This window comes from Schistosoma haematobium, chromosome 1 (genome assembly GCF_000699445.3).
Source record: "Schistosoma haematobium chromosome 1, whole genome shotgun sequence".
NCBI lineage: Eukaryota > Metazoa > Platyhelminthes > Trematoda > Strigeidida > Schistosomatidae > Schistosoma > Schistosoma haematobium.
The window spans coordinates 20,110,746-20,123,773 of record NC_067196.1 but is presented as its reverse complement, the minus strand read 5'-3'; the positions used below and the strand labels follow the sequence as shown (position 1 = coordinate 20,123,773).

Genomic DNA, 13,028 nt, shown 5'->3' with positions numbered 1-13,028 from the left:
GTTCTTTGGCCTTCCTCTTTTCCGCTTCCTTTCAGGATTCCAAGTTAGAGCTTGCCTCGTGATGCAGTTTGACGATTTGCGTAATGTATGTCCTATCCATTTCCATCGTCTTTTCCTAATTTCCTCTTCAGCTGGAAGTTGGTTTGTTCTCTCCCACACAAGGCTATTGCTGATGGTATCCGGCCAATGGATGTTGAGTATCTTGCGTAGACAGCTATTTATAAATACTTGTACTTTCTTGATTGTGGTTGTTGTAGTTCTCCAAGTTTCAGCTCCGTACAGTAGAATTGCCTTGACGTTCGTATTGAAGATTCTCACTTTGATATTGGTTGAAAGTTGTTTTGAGTTCCATATGTTCTTCAATTGTAGGAATGCGGCCCTTGCTTTGCCAATCCTCGCCTTTACGTCTGCATCTGAACCTCCATGTCTATCGACGATGCTTCCCAGATATGTGAAGGATTCTACATCTTCCAGAGTTTCGCCATCAAGGGTGATTGGATTGCTGTTCTCCGCTTTGAATTTGAGGACCTTGGTTTTCCCTTTGTGTATGCTGAGGCCTACTGATGCAGAGACTGCTGCTACATTGGCTGTCTTTATCTGAATCTGTTCACGTGTACGTGATAGGAGGGCTAGGTCATCTGCGAAGTCCAGATCGTCTAATTGGTTCTGAGCTGTCCATTGTATTCCGTGTTTTCCTTCAGATGTCGAGGTCTTCATAATCCAGTCGACCACCAGAAGAAAGAGGAAGGGAGAGAGTAAACAGCCTTGTCTGACTCCGGTCCTTACTTGGAATGCATCTGTCAGCTGTCCTCCATGCACTACTTTGCACTGTAGTCCGTCGTATGAGTTCCGGATAATAGTGACAATCTTCTCAGGAACTCCGTAGTGTCGAAGAAGTTTCCATAATGTCCTCCTATCTACACTGTCGAATGCCTTTTCATAATCAATGAAGTTGATGTATAGTGACGAGTTCCACTCAACTGATTGTTCGACGATGATCCGTAGTGTTGCAATTTGCAAGAACTACTTAGTGTCCCCAAATGCCCTGGTATAGCCGAGAGTGCCCACCCTCCCTCTCGAAATGCTCTCACACGGCCACGTGTATACAGCCTCTGACAGGGAAGTCCTACTCACTGCCTTCTCGTGGCGGGGGTTTTCTTTACGAAAATGAGAGGACGAAAAGCGAATGTCCGGCGCTTTAACCGGATCCCAAACCAATCTTGCACACGGGCTCCAGTATCCTGCGGGAACAAATGGCCTATGAACCAATCGTTGGTCACCGGCTACCATGGGAATGCATCTCCTTACGATGCTCCACTGCCTTGTGGGTCAGACCTTTAAGTCAAAGGCTCGGGGTGTGGCCCCCTAAGAAAACCACCTGGTTCGGTCTGGGAACCCGGGTAGTATCACAGCCCACACACAAATAAAAGGAAAATGTCGATATTTATGGAAAATACTTGTCTTGCTTCGATTAAAAATCAAACGATTCACATTATTTTTATTTATTGCGTCATTTATTCACTCTCTTTTATTACCACTTTATGTATCCTTATTTTTCGACTTATACAGCAGCTCGCCTATGGTGGAAACTCGGTTCTATCTAAACGTTCTCGAGTCACTGACTGATTGAAAATTGTATGCTACCACCAAATACGAATACTGAAAGTTTTTCTGAAACTACGTGCACCATTCAAACTGGCTGCCTTCAACGTTCGCACACTTATGCAGGTCGAACAACAGATAGGGCTGGCTATGTCTTTGGAAAGTCTTAATATCGACGTTTGTTGTCTATCCGAGACCCGTATTCAAGACTCTGGTGAAGTACTATAAATTCGCTCTCCATCTGTCGTTTCAATAAGCTTGTTTTACGTGCGTTTATCCGGGGACCCTATGGCATATTCGTCTGGTCTTGCTGGCGTTGGTGTCGCACTAAGCGCTAGAGCTGAGGAAGCACTAATCGATTGGATCCCCATTAACAGTCGGTTATGTGCTGTTAAATTAGAAAGTTCCATCAAAGTGAGAAGAAATCGGCGTGAGGAACGATGTCTTTTCGTCATCTCCGCCTATGCCTTGACAGATCCCAGTCCGGATGCAATCAACGATGAATTCTACCACCTGCCTTCGCGAAACGTCCCCCTTATAAGCACTGTGTTTCTTCAGGCCCCTTACAACTCATCGAAGCCTGTCGATCTCCGGGTTACTGTGAGTTTGACCATAAACGAAGGCTGTTACGTAATGAAATCGGGCAAAGCTTGCGTAAGGACCGAGAAGCCTGGTGGTCGATGCGTGCTAATGAGCTGGAAGCAGCAGCTGCATCTGGTAACCACCGGAAGCTCTTCCAACTCATCCGAGCCACTGGCAACAAGAAGTCTGGTGTGAGCGAAACAATCTGTGAGGATGACGGGATGCCAATCACTAACATCCATCGACGTCTTGGACGATGAGCAGAATCCTCCGAAGGGCAGTTCAACTGGTCTTCTGCGACGGCATCGGTCAGACTGTCCTGCCCTCCATGGCCGGTGAAGACTGATCCACCAAATGAGGTGGAAGCCAGCAAAAAACTCCAACTCTTGAAGCGCTACAAATTACCAGGTCCAGATGACTTACCTCCCGCTCTTTTTAAAGATGGTGGTGACTTTCTGGCTAAGAAACTGACTGTGTTGTTTACAAAGGTCTGGGAACTAGAGAGTGCACCAACGTCATATAATGAGTCGATAGTTGTCCCTATCTTTAAAAGGGGTTCACGTCGTTCCTGTAACAACTATCGGGGGATAAGTCTACTTCCAATTGCATCCAAGCTATTGACTTCCCCCATTATTACTATTATTATTACACTATCTTACACTAATCTAGTCGTTATCCTTTTTTTTCTCTTACACTCCTTACCTTCCTTTTTTCTTCTCAAATTCTCATTGCTTTGTGCCGCGCATGTATATTTGGTGCCCTCTTGTACCAATATTTATGTGTTCAAATAAATAAATAAATAGACTTAGTGTCGCTGAAGCTCATCCTCAAAGTTTAGCTCTATCGAATGCACTAGTGAAACCACCTAAACTTTGTTACCAGATGCCTTGAAAATTCATTTGAATGTGTTTACTAGGAATTTAATTACAGTTATGGTACAAGAATATGTGTATATATCAGCATAACTTAACGAGATAATAAGAAACCTAATTAGATACTGCTTAAGAGCGAATAGCTATATTTACAAAGGTTTGTGTATTTACTGAGTAATAGTAACAGAAACGAGTCCGAAATTCCTAACTTGCTGAAAAAAAAACGATTGTATACGAAGTTAACGACATTCTAAGTAAAAATTATTGGTGACTAATACGTGGAACAAAAGCTTGGTTCTGTTACAGTTTATGATGAAAAATTTCAACATCAAAGTCACTTCGAAGTTTTCGTAGTTTTCAGCGAAGTAGCGGATGTAAATTACCCCATCGTATTCCATATAAGACTTTGGATGTTTATTACGGTTTATACCGCAATATTAGGTTCACGAATCAAACCTTTACGAATGGTCAGGACGTGGGAGCGAAGCTATTTACCTGGTGCTCAAAAGCCAAAGTAGTTAGAAACAATCCATAAAATAAACATTGGGTATCCGCTAAGTATTTACCGTTTCTCGTCCATTCCACATGACTTGAAAATATTTTAGTGATGTCAACAGAATGAAAAAGATTTTTCGGAATGATTTGTCTCTAGACACAGAACTTATTATTATTATATTACTATGTAAAATCCACCGATTGAGAACGTGGAAACTAGGTTTTTTATGCCTCATAAATTACAAGTACATTATGCAGTTACACAAATAAGTTAAGCGGTACCACAAGAGAACGAAATGATTAGATGAGACGAAAACACTCAGACTCACAAAAGTACGTAAAGACATAAGGATGGCATACATTTAACATTATAATTACTCCTGATCATAGACAGTAAACAACTAATACTTCCAGCAAAGAAAGAAGCGAACACTTTTACACATGGCGCGTAGAAAAGTAACCCGACATCGTACTCGAATAAAGCCAATTCCTGGGATTTTCTTCCAGTATCCACTACCTTTGTGTAGAGCTAATTGAAACCAGCCGAATTCCTAATTTTTGCTACTCGACCTTGTGGCGAGGTTCCAAGTCCTTGTTATCATTCGATGAGGATAATTGGGCAACTTGGTTAAATTAGTTCCACTGGATCCGACAGTTATTCAAAGGTTAGTACTTCCTAAACACAGATAAGCTCGTTTTCCCCACAAAAGCTTAACAGTTACTATCAGTTGACGCTACGTTGCAAGTTGGCTGTAATACGAAATGTTTCAAAACTGGAATAAAAAGAAGTTGAGAAAGGTACAAGTTCAAGGTATATAAATAACCAAAATGCATAAACAAGTTCATAGTTAGAAAGAAGAAGAATATATCAACAAAGAAAATAAAAGGTAGATGTAAGGGGTAAGAAAGGGTATGTAAGGTGTCATGGATAATAATAAACGATGTTGGTGTCGATCTCACTGGATAGATTGAGAAGTTTAATGATTATAAAAATGTCGTATCCGGTTTTTATGTGTAACTTTAATTCTGCTACGTGTGATAGATAGGATACTGTTAGTTTCTACAGAACTGTCGTACTTCTAAAACTGGTCATGGAAGTGAATGCTGCCAAGGTTACTAGATGAGCGTTTCAGACACGAAGAACCTGTAGTGATTAAAGCCGACTCCGTGTGAGTATCGATATGGAAAATCGGAAGTAGTTTAGTGAAAAGTTTAATCGATGACAATCAGAGATGGTCCGAAATTCAGGTACATTTTATCGGGTTAATGGGTCTATTTCCCAAGGTATAGTGGTATATATATGAATGGGCATTTGTACACTTCATTCGGCAGTCCAATACACTTCATCGCTAAAGTAGTCAGCTAGTAGGTTAGCGCGCAGCACACCATGTATCAGTATCAGATTTAAGACACTGTACGCCACACTATTATTTGCTCTGTGGTGTATAACTTGTTAAAGACTACCTCAAAGACGGAAATTCCGGATGTAACGGAATACTGTTTAGCTGACGTGTCAAAAGTTACTCATTTTATTATGCGTCATGTTTAGAGTCAGCGACAGTAATCAAAGACACTGTAATCACATTTTCTATGGTTTAATCCCGAGTACTGTGCAATACTTTCCATCCAGCCCTGACATAAAATTCATTTTGAACACCTGTGGCATTATGGTGTAATGCGGTACTAGTACATTTATCTTTGTTACCACGACAATACATCAAATCCCAAAATTGTATATTTGTCTATGTGGACGTCTTGGTATTGTGTTCGGAGTTATACTTCTGATAGGATTAATATGCAGGTTTTTGTGAGACCTGTTCAAATAGAGTTCAATTTTGTAGTGTCTGGTAACTATAGTCTTCTTAGTTACACTACTCATTGTCACTCGTGATAAGAGTTTAACAAGTGGTCTGACACTACTTATTTTATGATCTTAATAAATATCACTACCTTTTTATTATCATTTCATTTAAATACAAATCCATCTAGAAAGAATTTTTATGTCCACTAAGTATATTAAAGAAGTAAATTAACCTGTCCACTAAGGTTGGCGTGGACCAAGATAGAGAGTAACAGAATAGTATGGCCACTTGGGCTATTCCTAAACCAAAGCTAGTGAAGGAATGACTCCAATAAAATTATGAATTACTCCGAAATACTGATCTTGTAAAATATTTGGTAGAAAAAACAGTTTTACAGTGCAGCGTTTTGGCCATTCCATTTCATTCATGTGCCTCATCGTGCAAAACGTGATGCCAATCTAGAAAGAAACAGAGGAAATGTAGATATATCACGGACAGTGTGTGAAAGTATCAAGCTATCCAATAATAATATCGTTATGAGTGCTACAAATGATAAATCCACTGCTTCACTTTATTGGATGTTTGACCTCTGATTTATTTGATGTGCGCACATATAGCCTCGTCTATTACCACAGACATAAACGATGTCTACCGACTGGGGATATAAAGAAATTACACATACTTATAACCCAGGAACCTTAAACAATATCTTTGATCAGTGGTAAATGAGCCATCAACCTAGGTTGTAGCCTCGAAAAACCTAAACCTCTAAACCACTGCAGATCATTAACCTACATTGATGGTATTCTAAAAAAGGCACCGAGATAACTGACTTATTCGGAAAGGTTTAGGAGTCTCAGTGTGACAACCTAATTTCCAGTACTTAATCAGAACCCAGGGGACCAACACACCAAAGTTTATTAGGCTCAGCCAAAATATTTTGTTCTATGTAGAGTACAAGGCCTTTTTGAATCACTCGCATTAAATTATTTCAGCACGCAAAATATATGCTTAATTTATTCGGTTTTCATCTAACGAGGAAAACAAATTTTATCGAAGTTACAAAATACTCTGGACGATACAGATTGTACAGCCTGGTACAAGACGAAATACTAAACAAAAGTGTAGTTGGTAAATGGGAGTTTAGCACCTGAGGATTAACATGAGTATTCCCAACAGGATAGGATCTGATATCAAGCTGCAAGGATCATGGTAACAGTATTCAGCAGGCAGTCAAAGGTCAGCAATGGTTAACAGAATCATTCAGCAACCACGAGTCTGGTCAAACACGACCTTATTATCAACTGCGTAGCGTCATGAGGCAACAAAACTTCATAACGAAGGTCAAAGTATAAGGTTAAAATACAAGACAGGACGGAAGAATAATGAGTGAAAAATGTCACTCAATAAAACACTGAATTACAGAACGAAATAATTACCAATAAATTTTATACAGTAACTACGGCTCTATCACTCTGTTTCTCACTGCATTCAAACCATTGATCTCTGTCGTAATTTGGATAATATTTAAAACCTGTGAAATCCTTGCTCGGTGAGAGAAGGCTCGTTTACACCCTCATTGTCCATGAATCGATTATATCTCCATGCCGTGTCAAATTTCAAGACACCGTCACATTAATTCCAGGTCAACATCGTTGTGTCACTTTGTCCTAGATGAGTTATGGTTTGTAAGTTGGAGACATTCCCTGGAATTTTCTGCTGTAGAAGAGTTTTCCTTCCATTTGAAACCTAGCGCATCCGAGGCAATGATGTTCAGCGACTCTCAGTACTTGTTATCGTTGTTTCTAAAGGATCTCTGATATTCAGTGACAGTACTATTTTAGGGGCGATAGATTTTGATAGTACGTGTTCTCGAGCGGTGACAAAAATAAATTGTCATTACCATCTAAAAACGCTTACTTTGGTGGCTTGCACACGAATTGAGAGTGACATCTCATCGACTTCCACATCGCGTATTTCTTAGACTAACATTAGTCTCTTGTTACATCGCAAAATCAGAAATTTTCCTCTAGATTCTGTTTGGAACAGTGATTACGGCTGACAGAAAGCCAGTGAAGAGCAAGGCCAAGTCATTTAAACATTTAAACTATTCATCAATGCACTTGCATTGAGTGAAAAAATGTCAGAAATAATTTTTTGCTCGTTGGGATATCACAAAAAATATATTTGTCATTGGTTTTCTACCCAATGCTTAATTTACTTGAAATTATGTAGTAATAAAATGATTTTGACATGAGAGTAATGAAAGATTAGTGAAATATCACTAAATCCCACCCAAATAACTAGTCTAGGTGAACTTATAAATGTCATTAAATAACCGTTGGATGTCTAGTGGTTTGCCAAACTTTATTAAGGCCATGGGTGAATAGAATGGATTGACCAATTACTGACATGACCACGGAATGTACGGCAATTTCAGCTCAGCAGTTTCACAGCAACTCTCCATAACCAACTCCACTAACTAAATCCCTACACTGATAACGGAAAAAGGACAATAAAACTGTTTATAGATTATTTAAGATAAAGTAATTAGCATCTCGAAACACCTCATCCTATATTTATAATAACAATATATTCTCAGATAACAATGTTATAGAAATGCGTTGTAACAGCCGTTGATTAATAGCTTAACTTAAAGACAGTATGTGTACTTTGTACTGAGAGATCGAAAAGCAATCAATATTGTAGAAGTGTTGATATTGGTGTTGTCTTTGGTTTAAATTAGAAAGTCATTTAATGTTCATGTCGATATCCTATCCATATGAGTTGATTTACAATTGCATTTTCATCAGTACGCCGACTGAACTAAAAGCATAATGTGCATAGGAAGAATTTCAGCTAGTGTTTCCGTTAGTTTGTTGAGTTTAATACGGACTATTTATTTACTGTGAGATCTCGACCTCACTATTGCTTAACTACGATAGGAATTATTTAAACTACTGATGCATATGAATGGTTAGAAAATTCTTTCAATACGTAATAAGTGATAATTATGTGAATGTAGATCACCAACACCGATTATGTATGTCGGATGATTGGGGGCCTACTCGAGTTAGAAGGGAAAGATGTGACGAACTAACTAGCTTTGAAGTCATACCTCGCAGTAAGCACCAAACGTGGATTACCCCTTCGTCGTATCAAGGTACAACGGCCGCTTTGAAAACCGTGTAACACAAAGGACGCTGCTATAAAAATATATTGGCAAAATTAGGTACAAATTGGAGGTTGCGACCATCATGACTATGTAGCAATGATGACCAGAACCAGGATGTGACAATTAATGTTCAGCTTAATATGGCTTCCCTGAAAATGACACACTCATAGTTGTATGTCACTTGAAGCCGCTAAATATATCTTGTACTGAAAACCGTTTGGAGAGTGGTTCATAAGAAATATATACGGCTAGTCTAAGTGGAAAAACGTGTATGTTAAGGAGCACCACTAACATGTTAAGCCATCCAGCAAATTATTTAAACTCGCCCGCATTACTTTCCGAAATTTAGATTATCCGATAGATATAGCCAATAAAATCGCTGCCTAAACGCATATCACGTCAACCTTTTCTGACATGTCCGTAAAATACCCCTGTTGCATGTGACTTGCCAACTGAAAGATATTATTATCTTATCATATTAGTTTGACTGCGACTCATATTTTTCCGTTGATTTCAATAAGACACGCAACACTGCTCGGTATGTTTGTGTAATCCACTTGGTGACCATAATTCCTTTAATTACTGTACTAATCGGGGTGTTTTTACGTTTACAAAGAGATAACATTTAAAGCTAAGTTGTTTTTGTTCTGACTATGACTTTCACATAGACTCTGAGTCGTCAGTATTGTATTTACAGTACTGGTAAGATATCTGTAGAGTATATTAAATTCTACAAAGTTTCGACCAGTGACCCATCAGAAATACGTTAGTTGAATGCTGTTAAGTGTCTATGAAGGAAAACCATAAGACTAATCAGATTCCTGGATTGTCTTCCCACTATCCAGAAACTCAAACTGATGTGCGGTTTGAAGGAGACGGATACGGAATTGAACCTTTGTTGGAGTTGTAATGAGCTAAAGCACGCTTAGCTCAGACAGAGAGAGAAATAAAGCTTGGGAGGTTATATCAAGGCGTTAGAGAACATTATAGTCAGGCTGTGGCTGAAAAGGTGATGTCATACGAGTTTATATCTGCCACATGCTCAGTTCCTCCTGGAAAAGACTGGACAACAAATATGTTGTGAAAACAGACGTTGGATGAAGTCGAGTAGGCTCTAAGAATTTCAGAAAGACCCGAAGCTATTCCATCCAATCATCTTTAGGAAGAATATTCCCAAATCTCTACGTGTAGCTCCCTTATTGGACAAATGGTAAAACCCCCTGTATGCGGATTGGATAACTAAAATGATGATTTCGTTTTTGCTAAAAACTACAAATATCTGAAAGTTTTGTACTATGTTTGACACTGTTGAGAACAGCATTTGTTCTCACTCGTCTTAAGTCTCCTCATTTGCAACTTGGAATTTCATACGGAAATTTGAAGACTGTTTCGACCAATGTGTTAGATGCTGATTTACATTAAAAAATATCTGATTCAGTAATGTGATGATAAAGCCACGGCTACAATTGTTCATTATGCCTTGCCCGAACCAGAAGACAGCTATCGTAAGGAGTAAGTGCTACTCGAGTAAACGTTCAATCAGAATTATATCGTAGCTCGTACATTTATTGATAAGATGCTGATTATTACTGGTATTTGGGAATAATCCAGATAATTTAAGAAGACTTTCTCGTGGGACGCAGGTGGATGAGACGTGTATCCGGTCTGAATTCTACAAATGATATCGAGAGCATGTTTTTGAAACCCCTAATACACTAACACATAGGACGAAACATTCTTGGATTGTCATGTTTACTGTGTACCGAAAACCATCCCTTAGACCAATAAGGAAGATCTGGAGATAACAGCATTAATGAAAGGATAGAGTTTATACTAAGGAAGTTGTGAATTATCTGTCTGAATTTGAACCACATAGCAAGAGGCTGCCACGCACCGAGGCAATGTACCATAGAAGGATATGACTGGAGACACCAGTTCTTGTTATATAGGAAAAAAATAGTAATATCCACACCAATACCTAACTCCGTATGGAGGAAATTGCTAAGTGTGTACAAAGACAAGTACCATTTGAAATAGTACGTGTATTGGTGGAAAAATAGAGAGAAAGGGCAGTACAAACTTGCTCTTTCATAGACATCAGCACAGACGCTTCAATTATTACAGAGGATTTAGCTAGAAGTCTGGTTTTAAAGGGAGAGCTCAAGACACTTTTATTAAAAACGCTGGATACAGTTTACATTTTGTTGTACAGAAGTCTATCTAGAAGTTCCCTCCTTACCTGCGTCACGTAGGAATTTACCCTGTGGGATTACGGTCTGCTTCATTATTAGTACTTCTCGAATAATAGGCTGATCCTAAAATTGTAGATTTTTCATGATATAACTGCGTAATCTATAAGATCTTACGTGGAAGTCACATCATGATGTAGATGTTGCAACATCTACACCAACTCATTGCATCATAACAATCACCAACACCTGATGGAGAACAGGCTAAAACTAGAGATAGGACAATATATTTAATATGAATAAAAGATATAAAGTAACATCCAACAGAGGCCATGCCTGCAAGGCCGAGCCATGCCATCCGATCAACCCAAATTATATCAGTTCCTTCTTCCCGCCTTTTCCATAATTGGGGTTTTCCTTGCGTAAAATACTGAACATCTATTTTCGCAGTTGTCTTGTGTTTAGCCTACCTAATAATAGAAAACTAGCAATGAGTTGACTAAATTCTTCGAGAAGCCGGCTTATCCGTGAGCAGATATTACACAAGGAGTATAGTAGTTTGATGGCACTATATGTTGAACGGGCCTACGCCGAGAAGTTTACAGAGAACTGCATTAGGTGTCGGGCTCGGTACTTGCCACACCACCGCATCTTTTATTCGAAAAAGCTTAGTAAGCTGTACGGCACAATACTCCGGGATATCCCTAAGTCAAAGCTTGTATTATGGACCGAATTTAGTCAATAATCTGCTAAGTGTCTTCACCAGATTTTGGCAGCGTGCAATAGGTCCCACGGTAGATACTGTGGTTATGTTTCATCAAGTGATTGTCCCACCACAGGATCTAGATGCCCCTTATAGTGACCACAAGGTGACAGAAGAACTGAACCAGAAACTTATAGGATGAAAGTAGATTCGTTTGAAGCAACCTACTCACCAAGCTGCGCTACGTTTGCTCTACACAGGTCTATCTTAGATAACAAGCCTAAGTTTCCCGAGTGTATAATACAGAGAGCAAGGAAACAATTCTACGTTGAAGATTTATTGGCCAGTGTTGATGTATTAGAAGAAGCTAAATTAATGTATTCTCAGTTGAAGAACATTGTACGTCTATATGGCTTTAATCAGACCGAATGGGCCAGCAGCACTTTTGATGTAATGGAGCCTACTCCAGAGAAAGAAACACAGACATGTTTATCTATGGAAAGAAACAAAAGGGCTCTAGGAGTAAAGTGCAATGTTTGGAAGGATACGATCTGCTTTAGAGTGCGCGAATCCGAAGCGACCCCTACCAGTAGTGTCATTTTGTGATACGTAGCTCCTATATTCGACCCGGTTCGGTTTATAGCCCTAGATGTTATACCAGCTAAATTAGTATTACAGCATATTAGCCGACAAAATCTGGCTATTCAAATTCATTACTTTGCCAATGCCTATTGCGGCGTACACTCGTTTTGAAGATGTCTCTCATCAAGTTCACTGTTCCCTTCTATTAGCTAAATCCAGGATTGCACCACTGAAACCTACCACTATCTCTAGAATGAAATTAACAACTGCCGTACTGTGTGCTAAGATTAGAAAACGCGTGGAGCAACAATTATGTGTCCCTATCTCTTTTGTCACTTAATGGACGGATTCGTTAATCGTACTCCATTGCATAGGAAACGCAACCAGGATTGAAAGCGACAGATCACCAATGACTCACGAACTGCTAACGGCGACATGCTAAAAGTAAACAGAACTCCAAGTAGCATTCTTCGTGTGGATTGCCATTAGATGATAGCATTAAACCAAATGAGTGGTTTCGCGGAACTAACTTTTAGAACGAGAATGCCCGGCCGGATTCAGGCGAGGAGAACCTTGTTCTAGTCCATTTATTTCCGGGAGAGCTACGCGAAACATCCACAGGGAGTTATTCAGACCTGATCCAAAATACTGAGAAGATTCGCTCTCTGCAAACGGTTTGTTCGCAATATGATAACGAAATTGGACGAAAGACCATTAATTCTTGGTAGATGGAGATTGGAAGATAATGCGAAACAGAATATAATGAAATTAGTTCGGATTATCGCATTTCCCACAAAGATGGAGACGCTAAAGCGCACACAACATAAACACGAGTACGACAAAACACGTGAGACGCAAGAAAGACAGAGAGAAGTAGAAGAGCCTGTTACGAATAAGAAAATGACAATCTCCCTAATCGCTGCCGGTAAGGTAATGAAAAGCACTGTTGCGCGACAAACTTAATCCTTCCGCAGGTGACGTCATCCGAGTGGTGGACGACCTCAGTTATCGTGCTCGCCATTCGAG

At 39.5% G+C, this 13,028-nt stretch overlaps 1 protein-coding gene across 1 annotated transcript in view; it reads right to left on the bottom strand.

The window, feature by feature from the left end:
- Positions 1-10,842, bottom strand: part of MS3_00004507 (uncharacterized protein) — an 87,818-nt gene extending 76,976 nt beyond the window's left edge. Inside the window, exons 1-3 of the mRNA XM_035734119.2 lie at positions 10,768-10,842; positions 5,701-5,811; positions 3,912-4,324 (exon numbers count right to left, since the gene is read on the bottom strand). The gene's annotated coding sequence lies outside the window, so the exon portion shown is untranslated. The remainder of the gene's footprint in view (positions 1-3,911; positions 4,325-5,700; positions 5,812-10,767) is intronic.
- Between the last annotated feature and the right edge of the window lie 2,186 nt (positions 10,843-13,028).